This window comes from Corvus cornix, chromosome 3 (assembly GCF_000738735.6).
Source record: "Corvus cornix cornix isolate S_Up_H32 chromosome 3, ASM73873v5, whole genome shotgun sequence".
Lineage (NCBI taxonomy): Eukaryota > Metazoa > Chordata > Aves > Passeriformes > Corvidae > Corvus > Corvus cornix.
In genome coordinates, this window is record NC_047056.1 from 28,308,620 (window position 1) to 28,321,214 (window position 12,595).

General features: G+C 47.1%; 1 non-coding gene across 1 annotated transcript; it reads right to left on the reverse strand.

Moving 5' to 3' along the window:
• Positions 1-12,110: 12,110 nt before the first annotated feature.
• Positions 12,111-12,197, reverse strand: TRNASTOP-UCA. The gene has a single exon. It is a non-coding gene; the product is annotated as a tRNA-Sec (tRNA).
• Between the last annotated feature and the right edge of the window lie 398 nt (positions 12,198-12,595).

Sequence of the window (12,595 nt, forward strand, 5' to 3'; positions counted from 1 at the left end):
GTTCTTCCTTCAAGCTTTGTCACAGGGATTTGGGCAGGAGTTCAAGTACCTGGCAGCTGGAACCATGCCCCTACTAAGCCACCTAGAGACTGACATTCCAGGCCTCCTCTCATGGAGAAGAGCCTTGCTCCCCTAACTGAGCTTCAGCATCCTGAGTACAAAGCCTGTCAGATTTCATTGTTAACGAGTGAAGAAATAAATTGGCTCTAATTATTCTATGAAGAGCTTAGATGGAATTTTACAGGAAAGAAGCTTTGTTCAGAGATTATAAGAGGAGACTCTGAGCCAGGATTCCCAGGTTTTATTTCTGGTTCTGCCCCTCATTCACTGAGTAACCCTGAATTCTGAATGTTATATCTTGTTTTCCCCTCATCTGTAAAAAGGGGTGGTGATACCAAACTTCCCGGTGTAAGTGTTTCTAGGCATACTTAATTAACAGCAGTGAAGCAATCTGAGTTTTCTGTTGGAAGACACCATAGTAATAATCTAAGAAATATTTCTAGCTGCTTTGGTATTTAGCATTCTCATTCTTTTTCATGTGTAGAAGACAGCCCTCACAGAGAAAACAGAGCTTTCAATCTCCTAACTGGTTACTGGGCATTAAGGAAAACTAGTGTTTAATTGGGTCATAAATTCACTGAAATTGCATTTCTTCTCAGGCAGTGAAGAACAGACAGACTTTTGCTCAACTACTTGTTAGTCTAAAATTTTCAATCAATTGATTTATGCAAACAAAACTTTTTGCAAATTCTGTGACTTTTGTTTGAGTAGTTTGCAAATTCACTGTGGCTTTTGTTTGAGTAGTTTCTGCTTGCAGAATGATTGGCCAATCAGTTCACATAGTATTGTGTCTGCTCCTTAAGTGGATAATGCTCAGGCTCCCAAATACCTTACAAAACCTTCCAAATACTCAGGTTGCTTAGATTGGAAGGGACTTTGGGAGGTCTTTAGATTAACCTCTGGTTCAAAGGAGAAGGTCAAATAAAGGATGAGGATAGGTTGCTCAGGGCTTTCGACAGTTGGGTACTGAAAACCTTCAAGGATGGTGGCTGCACAACCTCTTTGGGCAGTATTTGGCTGTTCTCATGGTGAAAATGCATTTCCTTAAAGCCAGCCTAAACATCTTCCATTTTAATTAAGGTCTATTGTCTCTTGTCCTCCCACAATGCCCTATGGTGAAAAGCCTGGCTCCATCTTGTTGATAACTTCCTTGTAAAAGCTGTCAGGGTGCTGGTTGTCTCCTTCAAAGCCATCTCTTCTGAGGCCAAACAAGTCCAGTTCCCTTAGCCTCTCCTCAGAGGGCTCTTGCCCTCAAATCTCTTGGTGGTGTTTGCTGAACTTGCTCCAGTGTGTCCATGTTTTTCTCGCATTGGGGATCCAAAACTGGGTTTGGTACTCCAGTGCCATCCGAGTACCTAGGGAAGCTGGATAAACACATCTGTCACCCTCCTGGCTGTTCAGCCTTTGGCTTCTTTTGCTGCCAAGGCACACTCCTGGCTCACACCCAGCGTACTCTCTGCCTGCATACCCAGCTCCTTTTCTGGAGAGCTGCTCCTCTTCCCATCAGTCCTAGCCCGTACTGCTGCAGGGGCTCTTCCTTTCCAAGTGCAGGATTTTGCATTTATCCTTGTTGAATTTCATAAGGTCCCTCTCAGCCCATTCCTCCAGCCTGTCCAGGGCCCTCTGAATGGCAGCTCTGCACTCAAGCATATCAACTGCCCTCTAATACTTTGATGTTGTCTCCGGACTTGATGAGCAAGCACTCCACTGTCTCATCCAGACAACTGCTAAAGATGTTTAAACAGGACAGGCCCCAGGACAGACTGCTACAGTACCCAGCCTGTTACCAGCCTCCAGGTAGGGCATGACATATATTTGGTCCTCTCCAAGTCTGACCATCTAAACCAGTATTTTACTGTCTGTTAGTCTACCCACCCAGACCATAACATCCAAACTTGAATACAAGAATGTTGTGGTAGGCAGCCTCAAGCCTTGCTAAGGTCATGGTAAAATGCCTGCCAAGAAATCACATATGGATAAGCACTGCATATATTATATTTACCTGTATGTGTGTGCATGTGCAGGCCCTTTTTGAAAACAGGCTTGTGAACTACTGCGTAGTCATAGTTTAAAAGTCAGTCAGCATGGTAGTGAATTGAATTTGCGTCTTAGAATTCCACTTCTTAAACATGTGCTCTGTTGTCTTTCACTTTATGGTTTTCTGGTTTACCTTTGACTGGGAAAATTTTAAAGCAACCATCCTTGTCCTTACATCCAACTCCAGCTATGAGTCAAATGGGTCTCTGCATTTGAATGATGATCTACTTCTAATTGTAAGTCATTCTCTAAAGTTTTTCTTTCCCGTAACTTCAAAAGGAGTTCCAATCTTTTTAACCTCTGCATTCCCCAGTAATGTCAAACATATGGTCTACAGAAGATACAGACCACCAATAAAACCATGGGAAGCTCATGGACTGAGAGAAAGGATGTGAGTGAGACACTCCATGAGAACAGGATTGATTACTCCAAGCCTGTGTAAGCTTGTCAACATAAGCAGCATGGATCTCAGGCACTGTCCATTCTGTGTATATCTAGGCTTTAAACCAGATCTCCAGCTTCGATCCTCACATCCTTGGTACTGATGTTCAGCTCTGTCCTGTGCCCATCATCTCATCACCTGTTGTTTGGAATTGTAGCACACGGAGTTTTCCCCCACAGGTGGGAAATGGAAGCTGTGTGTGCTCATCATCATCTCTTCTTGCTAGAAACATGATTTTCTTAATGAAGTTAAGAATTTGCTCTGAGAGCTTCTGGGTGCAGAGTGAGGCCATGCATGGAGGAAGCGGAAATGTGGCCATTTTTTAACTGGTTTGGGGAGTTCAGTCCCTGTGAAAACCTTGAGCTATTGAAGGAGGATGTTGCCTAAATTAACTGCTCAGATGCAAAATTGGAGCCATCCTCTGCAGTACCTCAGTGGGTGCTGCTGAACTCGAATGCAGCCACACTCAAGACCCTTGTTAATGGACAGTGCAATGTTACTTATGCCATGCTGAGGTGTGTACTGACCTATCCCTAGCTGGAGAGATGACTTTCTGAACATCTGGTTCCTCTGTTGGAGATCTCCCATCCAGGTACTGAGTGGCTAAAAAAGTTACACACAAAGGCTGGTGGCGGAGCAGCCAGGACTGGTGCCAAAAGGCAGGCCTCATCTCTCTGTACAGTAGACAAATTTCCAAAATCCCATGTTTGGGCAATTTTTCTAGCTTCCCCTCCTTGGACAGTGCTAGGTATGTAATTGTACCTTAGGCCAGATAACTTACAGGGAATTGTTTTTTCAGACTGGCCTGTCAACTCATGCCATGTTGGGCAGTGTGCTGGAGATGCACATGTCCACAAGTCAGGCAGCCCTAGAACAATGAAATAAAGCAGGGGAAAACTACCATATGTGAAAAATGCAGAGGCTGCTATTTGTGTCTGACACAGCCAGTGCAGCTTGGGTGAGTGGACGGCTAGATGTTTTTTCTGGCTGATCTCCCGCCCAAAGTGCACAGATGACCTTTCTTTGGGAGCCACCTTCTCCCAACAGTACTCATGTGAATGTTGTGGTAATCATTATTTCCATTTGCCAAGAGGTGCAGTAACTAGCCTAACTAGCCCAAATGTGGAGGAGCCCAATCCTGTGACTCCTAGACCTCTGAATTTTCTGTGCAATTAAAGACAGAAATCCTTCCTTTATCAGCTCTGTGACAGCGTTGGTGACAATCAGGCAGTTGCCTGAGTGGTGTAATGAGCCCTCTAAAGCCCCAGAGAGAATGGCTGAATTTACTGTTAGACTTTTGCGCCTTGTTTTCTGGCACAGAAAATCCATCCTCTTGTAATGATCTTAAGTGTGAATGTAGGTACCGCGGCCTGCTTTTTTATGCCAGGGTCATTTACCAAAACTAGGTCCTGTTGGAGTAGGAAGGGAGGCAGTCTCTTTGTGCAGCCTTCCTACCCATGCAAGAATGTATTTGTGTGGTGTAATCACTGTCTTGAGCCAGCTAAACCTCCTTCCCTTCCAGGATGGCATCTGCACCTCTAGGTCAGAGACATTATTTTGGCAACAGCTGAGGATGTTTCCTTGTGTGTGGGGAAAGGTCCTGCTCTTTACATGGTGGGGCCTTGTGACTGCTGTGAAGTCAATGTTGTGTACCTCTTTGGACCTGGAGTAGTGACAGCCAGGAACTCCTGAGAAGCCACAGGGCTTTGACACGCTGCGGACAGCAGCAGGCTTGGCCAGAGATGTGTCCCACATCAGGAGTGAGAAAAGCCCCTTTTGCCCCGGCTGTCGGCAGAGTGTCTGCAACACAGAGCCCAGCCAGTGTTGCCAGGGCCACACTGCTCACCCAGGACCCATGAACTCTGATCACTTCAATGAAAATAATTTGGTGCAATCAACAGAGAAGTGGGGTTTGCAGTTACCAAACCCACCTGCACAGACACACGTGCTCCTGCAACCATGGTCTTTGTGCCACAGTTTCAGTAAGTGAGCAGACAAGCCTGCTTGCAAGACAAAGTGGCGTGTCAGCCGGTGGGGATGGCTACAAATGTGGCTTTCTCCAGCTCTGCTCAACAAGACCTCCTCCTGCTGCTTGGAACAATATGTGGTTACCACAACATGACATCTAGTTAAGAAAACAAAGCCAAGCACAATCCACCCAAACTTCAAAACTTCCCTCTCTCCTTCAACAACAGATTTTTCTTATCAGGTTCAAATTATTTGCCAGTGAGTGCTGGAAAAAGCCATTGCTCTGGTTTGGCCTGTATTTATTTGCTGCACTGAATCAATAGAAGGTGTTTCTGGGAAATGAACATCAGGGGGTGCAAGAAAATGACATTGGCCTGGCTTAATTTACTAATTAAGGCTAGCTTATTCAAGAGTTGGGCCATGGTGATGGGTATTTCGTACTACTCCATTGCAGCTCCTCTTCCTGAGCTGATGTGCCCAGGTGGCATGCTGTAATTTCTGGTTTTGGTGAACTGAGAGCAAAATCCCAAAACCCACAGGCAGCATTACCCAGCCTTTGTGGGCAGCTGGCTGGGTCACCTCTCCACATCCCAGCTCTCTGGGAGAGCAGAGACAGACACTTGGTGCTTGTGCTTGCTCTTACTGTTGTTTTTGAGGAAGTCTGCTACACGTTTGCAATGGAGCCAGGTAGTGGATGGATGTTGTACAGAACTTCAGTCTCCCAGTCTGTCAAGCTTGAAAGTTTTTCCAGCTTTCAATTTTGTCTAGAGTTTCCTTCTTAAGACTCCCCCCTTCTTCAAACAGAGCCTCAACTCTGGCTGGGTCCCAGAGATAGATACCAAATGGTGCTTTTTTCCCTTTCTTTTGCTCTTTCTTCCTTCTCATGAAGCTGGCAGACTCTCCAAACACACATCCAACCAACGCACAGTGCATTCGAAAACAGGCCATCTGGCTGAGCACTCCTTGAGAATGAGAAGACAAGAAAAACAACCCTCTTGGAGCTGGCAGTCGAAAGGCAGGCAGCCCGTACGTGGACTTGATCTCGTGGTGCAATCCAAGAGCTGTCCAATCCAAGGGCATTGCAAAAAAGCTCTTTCCTAATGAGCAGAATACGGCTGTCTCCAGAAGCGGCTCCAAGTCAACAATTTGAGTGGGATGCTGTAACTCTCCTCGCTGCACATGTGCTCATTAATTAAAGCCACTTTGGAAGATGCCCCGGACACCCCCGCCAGGGCTGCCAGCCTACCCTCCCCGAAATCCTGCTTGCTGCTTTGCAGCCCCCTGCTGGGCCCGGAACTGCAGAGCCCCAGGATAAGGATGGGGCCATCAGCGTCCCGCTCTTAACCGCAAAGGGGACCCGTTGCGTCACCGGTGAACAGCTGCGGGGGGAGCACAGCCCTGGGAGAGAGTTGCACTCCATTTGCTTTGCCATCATTTTTCTCCCCTGAGCCAGAGTGCTCCAGGCACAAAACCACTCTGGGCAGGTCAGCAAGCGTCAGGGTCTGAAGCGAGCTGAGCAACCAGTATTGCAATGCTTCCCTATTTTTCTGGTGGCTAAGGACTGGATTCACTAAATCAGGGTGGCTGAGATGAATGCAGAGCCATTAGAAGCCAATCCATCAGCAGCAGAACAGGGAGCACTAATTTCTTAAATTTTTTAAGTTTAAGAAATTACATCACATTAGGTAGAGAACTTCTGGAAGTTGCTGGCCTGGAAGGCTGCAGAGGCAGAGAGCATCAGTGGGCTCAAAATGGGATTAAACAAATTTGCAGGCAACAGGTCCATAAAACGACACTAAAAGGAACAGGCAAAGTGTGTAATCTAACCTCCCAATCCAGTAAAGGTGAATCCTGAGAAAACAGCAAGGGGAGGGAAGTGTCCAGGTGTGTGTGTGCTCCCTGGACCCTGCCCTAGCTGGGAGCAGAGTGCTGGGTGGGGAGGACCATTACTCTGCCCCAAAGGGCCATTCTTCAGTTTTTATTGTAGGATTCAGTCCCTGTACCAGCCCAATCTGAAGGTCATATGAACAGATTGTTGCCTCTTTAAATTACCAGAAGGAAAGTAGAATCCAATTTTTCTCTGAAAGCTGAATTTGTGGAACATGTTTCCGTGAATGTTAACAGTCATAAACCCTGGCTTAATCTGTTTGCTCTCCCAGTCATTACATTTCACACAGTGACAGAATGATTCATTTGACTCTTTATCTTCTTATTTGGGATCTCCTTGTTTCTGCATCTTCCCCCCTAGTACTGATGGGAGCAAGAACAGCTCATAGCTACATCTCAGCTATGTGTGTGTGGCTTCTCAATGGCTAGTTACAGCTCTGCAGCTCCAGATGGCACTTCCTCAGGTTTCTACCATGGCATCTTGCATGCCATTGTGTTTCCAAGGTCAGGGGCTAAAACTCTTGATCTTTTGACTTTATTAATTCAAGAGTAAGGTTCTGTAAGTGAAAAATTGCTTATCTTGAAAAATTATGAGAAAGCATGTACAGCACCAATGCAGATGCTTGGGAGCTCTGTATTTCTTGCCACTAAGTTATCAAAGACATTCAGTGCCTGTTCTTTTTATCAATATGCAATTTAGTTGTCCCCAACCAACAAAGGTGAGGTCCAAAACTGAGATTTTTGCATAATTTTCTTTCTAAACCCTCTGCTTTATGTGGTTTAACAATTACAATGACATGTTCCTAAACTGGAAAGAATAAAAACCAGGGATTTGATGAAGTCAAATATGCCCCTTCTTTGGTGCTGACTGAATTCAAACACAGGTGGTTAGTTCAGAAAAACCTGGGAGTGACAGGGGACAGGGAGCTGTACTAAATCAGAATGAAGTGCAGCAGTGCAATTGCTAAATCATACCAGAGAGAATATAAATAGTAACTGGGAAGCTTCAGCGTGGAAAATAATGGGGTAAGTGGCACGATAAATTAAAAGGGTTGTCTGTGTGATCAAATCTATTCCTTTGCTGTCATGATATCCCACAACTGATAAAGATCTGTCTTCAAACAGTTGAACTTTTTATTCCCATTGCTTTTCTTTGGAGGTCATTCTGAACTTCACTCTGCTGTTGTTTTGAAAGTTTCTGCAAGTCTGGAGCCTCAATTTATTTATGACCAGTGTATGCCCATTTTGAGATCTTTCTTTTTATAAACTCTAACCTGCTATTAGCCACATTTAGTGAAGGTTTTAGGGCATAATTAATCCCCTACAAATATGTGTGTTCTGTTATGCTAACATTGTCCCTTTTCTTTTTTATTTTTAACTTACAGGAAAGCAGAATAATATGCAAAACCAAGATGAAACATGTTTCAGGTCTACATTACAATTCAGACAGAAATTTAAATCAGCTGAAGACACCAGAATAAAATGCTCTGTAAGTGTTCTACGCTATCAGTTACTCAAGGGATACTTGCAGGTAACACGGCTTTCAGTGCACATCGCTTCCTTTGCAGCCTTTGATGTGACCTTGTGAAAGGTAGGTTCCCTTCAGGAATGTGCTCTGAGGTCTGAGGCAACTCAGCTGGAACTGTGGGAGCATGGTGTTTCCATAGACAAGGTTCCAAACTTGCTCTTGCTCTTAAAAAAGAAAGAATATCACAGTATAGTCTGGTGATACTGAGAATACAAATACCCAGTATCAATTGCGCTGTGAGAGTGTCATTTGTGCCTTATATTCCAATTAAATGAATTAAATTTTTTTCAGGTCCTTTACAAAATTAGATGTAGAGAGTGTCCAAACCATCACCAGTGAAAATGATGCCAGTTGGAACACTTCTAGTGAAAAATTTGGTTTTGAGAGAACAGGTATTTTCGTTAAAAAGTGTTCACTGACCTCCAAATATGCCTTCCTTGCATAAACCCAGAAGCCTTAAAAGCAAAAGAGACTTGACTGTTGGCAGTTTGGGGATTATTCCTCTCCCTTTCCCCCAGCGTTTTCCAATGGAAAATATTCAGGGTTTGGGTTTTCAGCCCTTTGCTGAAATGTCAACATTTTCCAAAGGGTGAAGGAGGGGAAAAGAGAAGAAAAGAAAAACATGTTCTGACCAGCTCCAGTCAGAGCCAAATGGCTCAGTCCTGGATTTGGTCAGGGAAGTATGCTGCAGGGGAGAAAACGGGAGTGTCTTGGTTCCACACATAGCCTGGCTGGGCTGAGGGCTGCACATCACAATCCATTCGTGTGAGTCATTACGGTCTCCATTTCCCCAGGACAGTGTGTGGAGTAGCTTTTAAGCACTCCAGGTCAATATGTCACTCGCAAGCCACAGCCACAGCCACTTGGGCTCTCTGTGCGCATGTGGGATGCACACAGGTACACTCTGGTCAAGACCTCCAGTATTTCCATGACATCTTTAACTCACAGAGACAGTAACACCTGGCACCTATCCAGACCTGAGAATTCAGCTCTCCTCCATTCGTAAAAGAGGAGAAAGGAGAAGAATGGCATTTGCCTGTAACCATACATGATTGTCTGTGTCCTCTGCCCAGGTGACACTGTTTTGTGCTGTGCAATGCCTGGAATTTAGCCTTTGAAAGCCTGGGCCATCTGTGGACCAACTGACTCTAGGTAGGCAGAAATGCTGGAAGAGCCAAAATAAAGGCTGCTAACGTACTCGTGCACATACATGTGCCATCATCCTTCTGAGGGAAAAGGAGTGGCTTCATGCAGTCCCCACCTGCATGCTCAGCCTCTGGAAAACTCTCCCTGCAGTTGGGCACCTTCAAACCTGAGAAAGACCAGGGCCATCTCTGCAGCTGCCTCTCCAAGGTGTCTCCCACAGCTGCAGTTGGGGAAAGTGGTAGATGGATACGTATCCAGGCTAGGTCTTTGTCCCCCTCTAGTGACTCAACTGCAATTCCAAGTCCTACTCCCTCCAAGCAAGATGGTAATTTTTCTAGGCCAGGATGTTTCCTTTCTGAAGGCCAGTAGGACATCTAAGCACCACTGGCAAGTCATGTATTTCTACACACTCAAACATTATCCATTGCAAATGTAAACAGTAATTTAGGAGCCTGACTTTCTGTTCTAATAGGCCACATGTGCCTGCTTCCCTCCCATGGAAGATGGCCGTCACAGGCTTCACATGAGACCCCATGCCTGATCTTCCCAGGAGGAGATCCAGCTAGGACCACTGCTACCAGTGCAAAAGCACATGCTCCCAGTCTCTTGTAACCAAACCCTTGCTGAGTCACAGCCCAGTCACCCGTACGTTTAGCAAGTCGTGTCAGCCATCTGTCACCAGCACATCCTCCTCACCGTGCTGTGACTCCATGGGGAAAACAACAGGAGGCAGATTATGTTTGACTAAGGATCCAGGCTCTCGTGCATTTTGGCTTTGAGTAACCCCTGGATTGCCTTCTAACCAGTGGCGAGGCCTTTGGCTCCTCTTAATTTGGCCCTTTGTCAGGGAAGAAAGTGACATTCAGGTTCAAACACTGGAAGCTTTGCCTGACTAATAGTGACTCCAAACAAAGCTGACTCAGATGAGACATGGATGGCATTGTACAAAATGTCCCTCCTACACACAGATCATCTACACGGGGCTCCACACTGGTGTTCTCCTCCAACCAGTGTTTAAAAAACAGCACTGAAATATAATAAAATATATATAAAATATATATAACAGCACTGTTTCCTAAGGCCCTGTCCCCACCCACTGTGTCAGCTAAAGGCTGCAAGAGCAGCCTTGCCATGTCTCTTGTCCTAATGAACACCCGTGCTTCTCTGTGTTCAGCCATGTGCTAGAGGTGCAGCCCTGCAGGGCACAGCCGAAAAAGACAGGATTGCTTCCTGCTTGTGCCTGTGTAACCCACCGGATGAGGCACTGCCCAGGTACAGGAGCCAGACTGGGGGTGTGTAAGCAGTTCAGAGTAAGGAGTCACAGGGGATTTCACAAAGCTAGGTCCCTGCACTGCTTACCACAACCTCCCCAGGCAAGGCTCCCCAGCCTCTTCTCTCGTGCCTGAAAGTCTCATGCCTGGAAGTCTCATGCCTATCAGCTCCATGAGGGACAAATCACCCACACCAGCAATCTGACCATCCTACTTTTTCCTAAGGCAATGAAAGAGTACAGAGTAGATGTGGCCTTTTTGTTCTGGTGGAAAAAAAAGGGAACTCAATGCCAGGCACAGATCCCAGGCTGTATAGTTCAAATCGCGCTCAGAGCACATAATTTCCATTTGTGTTTGTGTGCACGCAGGGCAAGGGTGGGGGCTGGCGGGGGTGTGTGTGTGTGAATATAAGAATGTAATTGTCATAATTTAATCCAAAACTACTTCTTGGAAGGAAAAAAATCAGGCTGACACAAAACAGCATGTTCAGTTATAAACACCACATGAAAGAGCCGTATTATGTTCTGCTTGGTAACTGACATAGAGCGCTAACATTCTCAGCTGCCCACTACTGGGCAAAGGCCTTTCCCAGTCTCCCCCTCACCCCCAAAACAAACCCCCCCAGCCAAACTGCAGTGCAGATACCAATTTCTGAGGCCGCAGAGAAATTCCACATAGAAAGTTCATCATGGGCAGAGCAGGCTGGCTGGCAAGCAGAGCGGCACGGAGCACATAGATGGCCATCTGGGACTCACTCCCAGCTGTGCACGCACATCTGCAAGGCCATGGAGAAGTTGGCACGCACTGTGGGAGCTTCAGAGGGGCTTTTCCCCCTAGATTTCCCGTAATGGGACAGTGTATTCCTGGAGCAACATGCCTTGCTAGCGTCAAGGCTGCTCCTCTCCAACCAGCTCAGGGGTTGCAGAAGTAGCAGCCATCAGGAACGGTCTCAGGGCTCCCAGTGCCCATCCCTTCTCCTCCTAGGTCTTCAGCTGGAGTGACTCATTCCATGTAAAGGAAGCACAGTCATTCTGGCTTAGATCCTCAGGGGTGCTTACCTACCTAACTCTGGATGGCACTGCACCCCTCAAAAAGCAACCAGGAACACGGGAGATCTGATAATTCAGTCAGTATTCTGTAATTCACCAGGCAGAATCACCCTTCTTACTTGTGGGGCCAGGAGATAATGTGAAAATGCCCTTCCAATCCTCGCTGTCCCCTGTGGTGGGGGTGGTCAGGGTGTTGTCCTAACTAGGGGCTCCACAAATCACTGACTGGAGAGTTGTCGTATCAGAATATCACAAAATAAATGCCTTCTGCTTGCAGAATATGTTTTTTAGCTTGATGGTAACCTTTATTTTTCGTGGGGCTGGGTGACATTATTAGCACCCGTGCTTACTGCTGAAGTGAAGCATCTTTGTTGCAGCGTGGGTGGGAGATGGGTTATCGTCAATATGGAGCAGATCTAGAGAATGACTTCTGTTATTTACTTCTTTTCTGTTCTTGTAGGACATGTGACACAGTTTAACAAAGATCTGCTTAGCAGAAAAATCCAATTAAAACCTGAACTGTCCTTCGGCTGTGCTTGGCACACTGCCATTTCAGCACTCGAGTGCCGTGGGAATAAGGTGGAAGAAGAGTAAAGTGGCAGCACTTGGGGATGGCGTGGCGGGCGCTGCCTTTTGCCCCTGGGGATGGTCGGTCTTGGCGTTGCCGGCCGTCTCCCGGGACAAAACGTCTCGGCACACCAGGAGCTCCACTCCCAGCGGCCCGCCCGAAAGGTGGAATTGAACCACTCTGTCGCTAGACAGCTACAGGTTTGAAGCCTGCACCCCAGACCACTGAGGGTCATCCGGGCAACTTCCTACGTCTACTCAACACCATATATGAATTCCCCTAGGTACTTTGCCCCTAGGTAAGGGTGAGCAGTGTTTTCCCCCAAGAGCGCGCCCTCCGCCCTTTCCCAGCGCGGAAACATCCCCCACGGAGCAGAGAGCGCGGCGGCGGCGGGACAGAGGGAGGGGGCGGCTGGCGAGGCCCCGCCGCTATCCCAGAGACACCCGGGCGCTCATGCAAATCCAAGGGCGCTGATTGGCTGTCCCCGAGGGAGGGGCGGGGCGCCAGGCGCTCCGGGAAGGGCCCGGGACGGCGGGTGAGTCACGGCGCTTCCCAGAAGGAGCGGGGCCGCTCCGCGCCCTTCCCGGAGCTCCGGGACCCTTACAACATCGGACGGGGCAGCTTGTGCAACAACGGGGG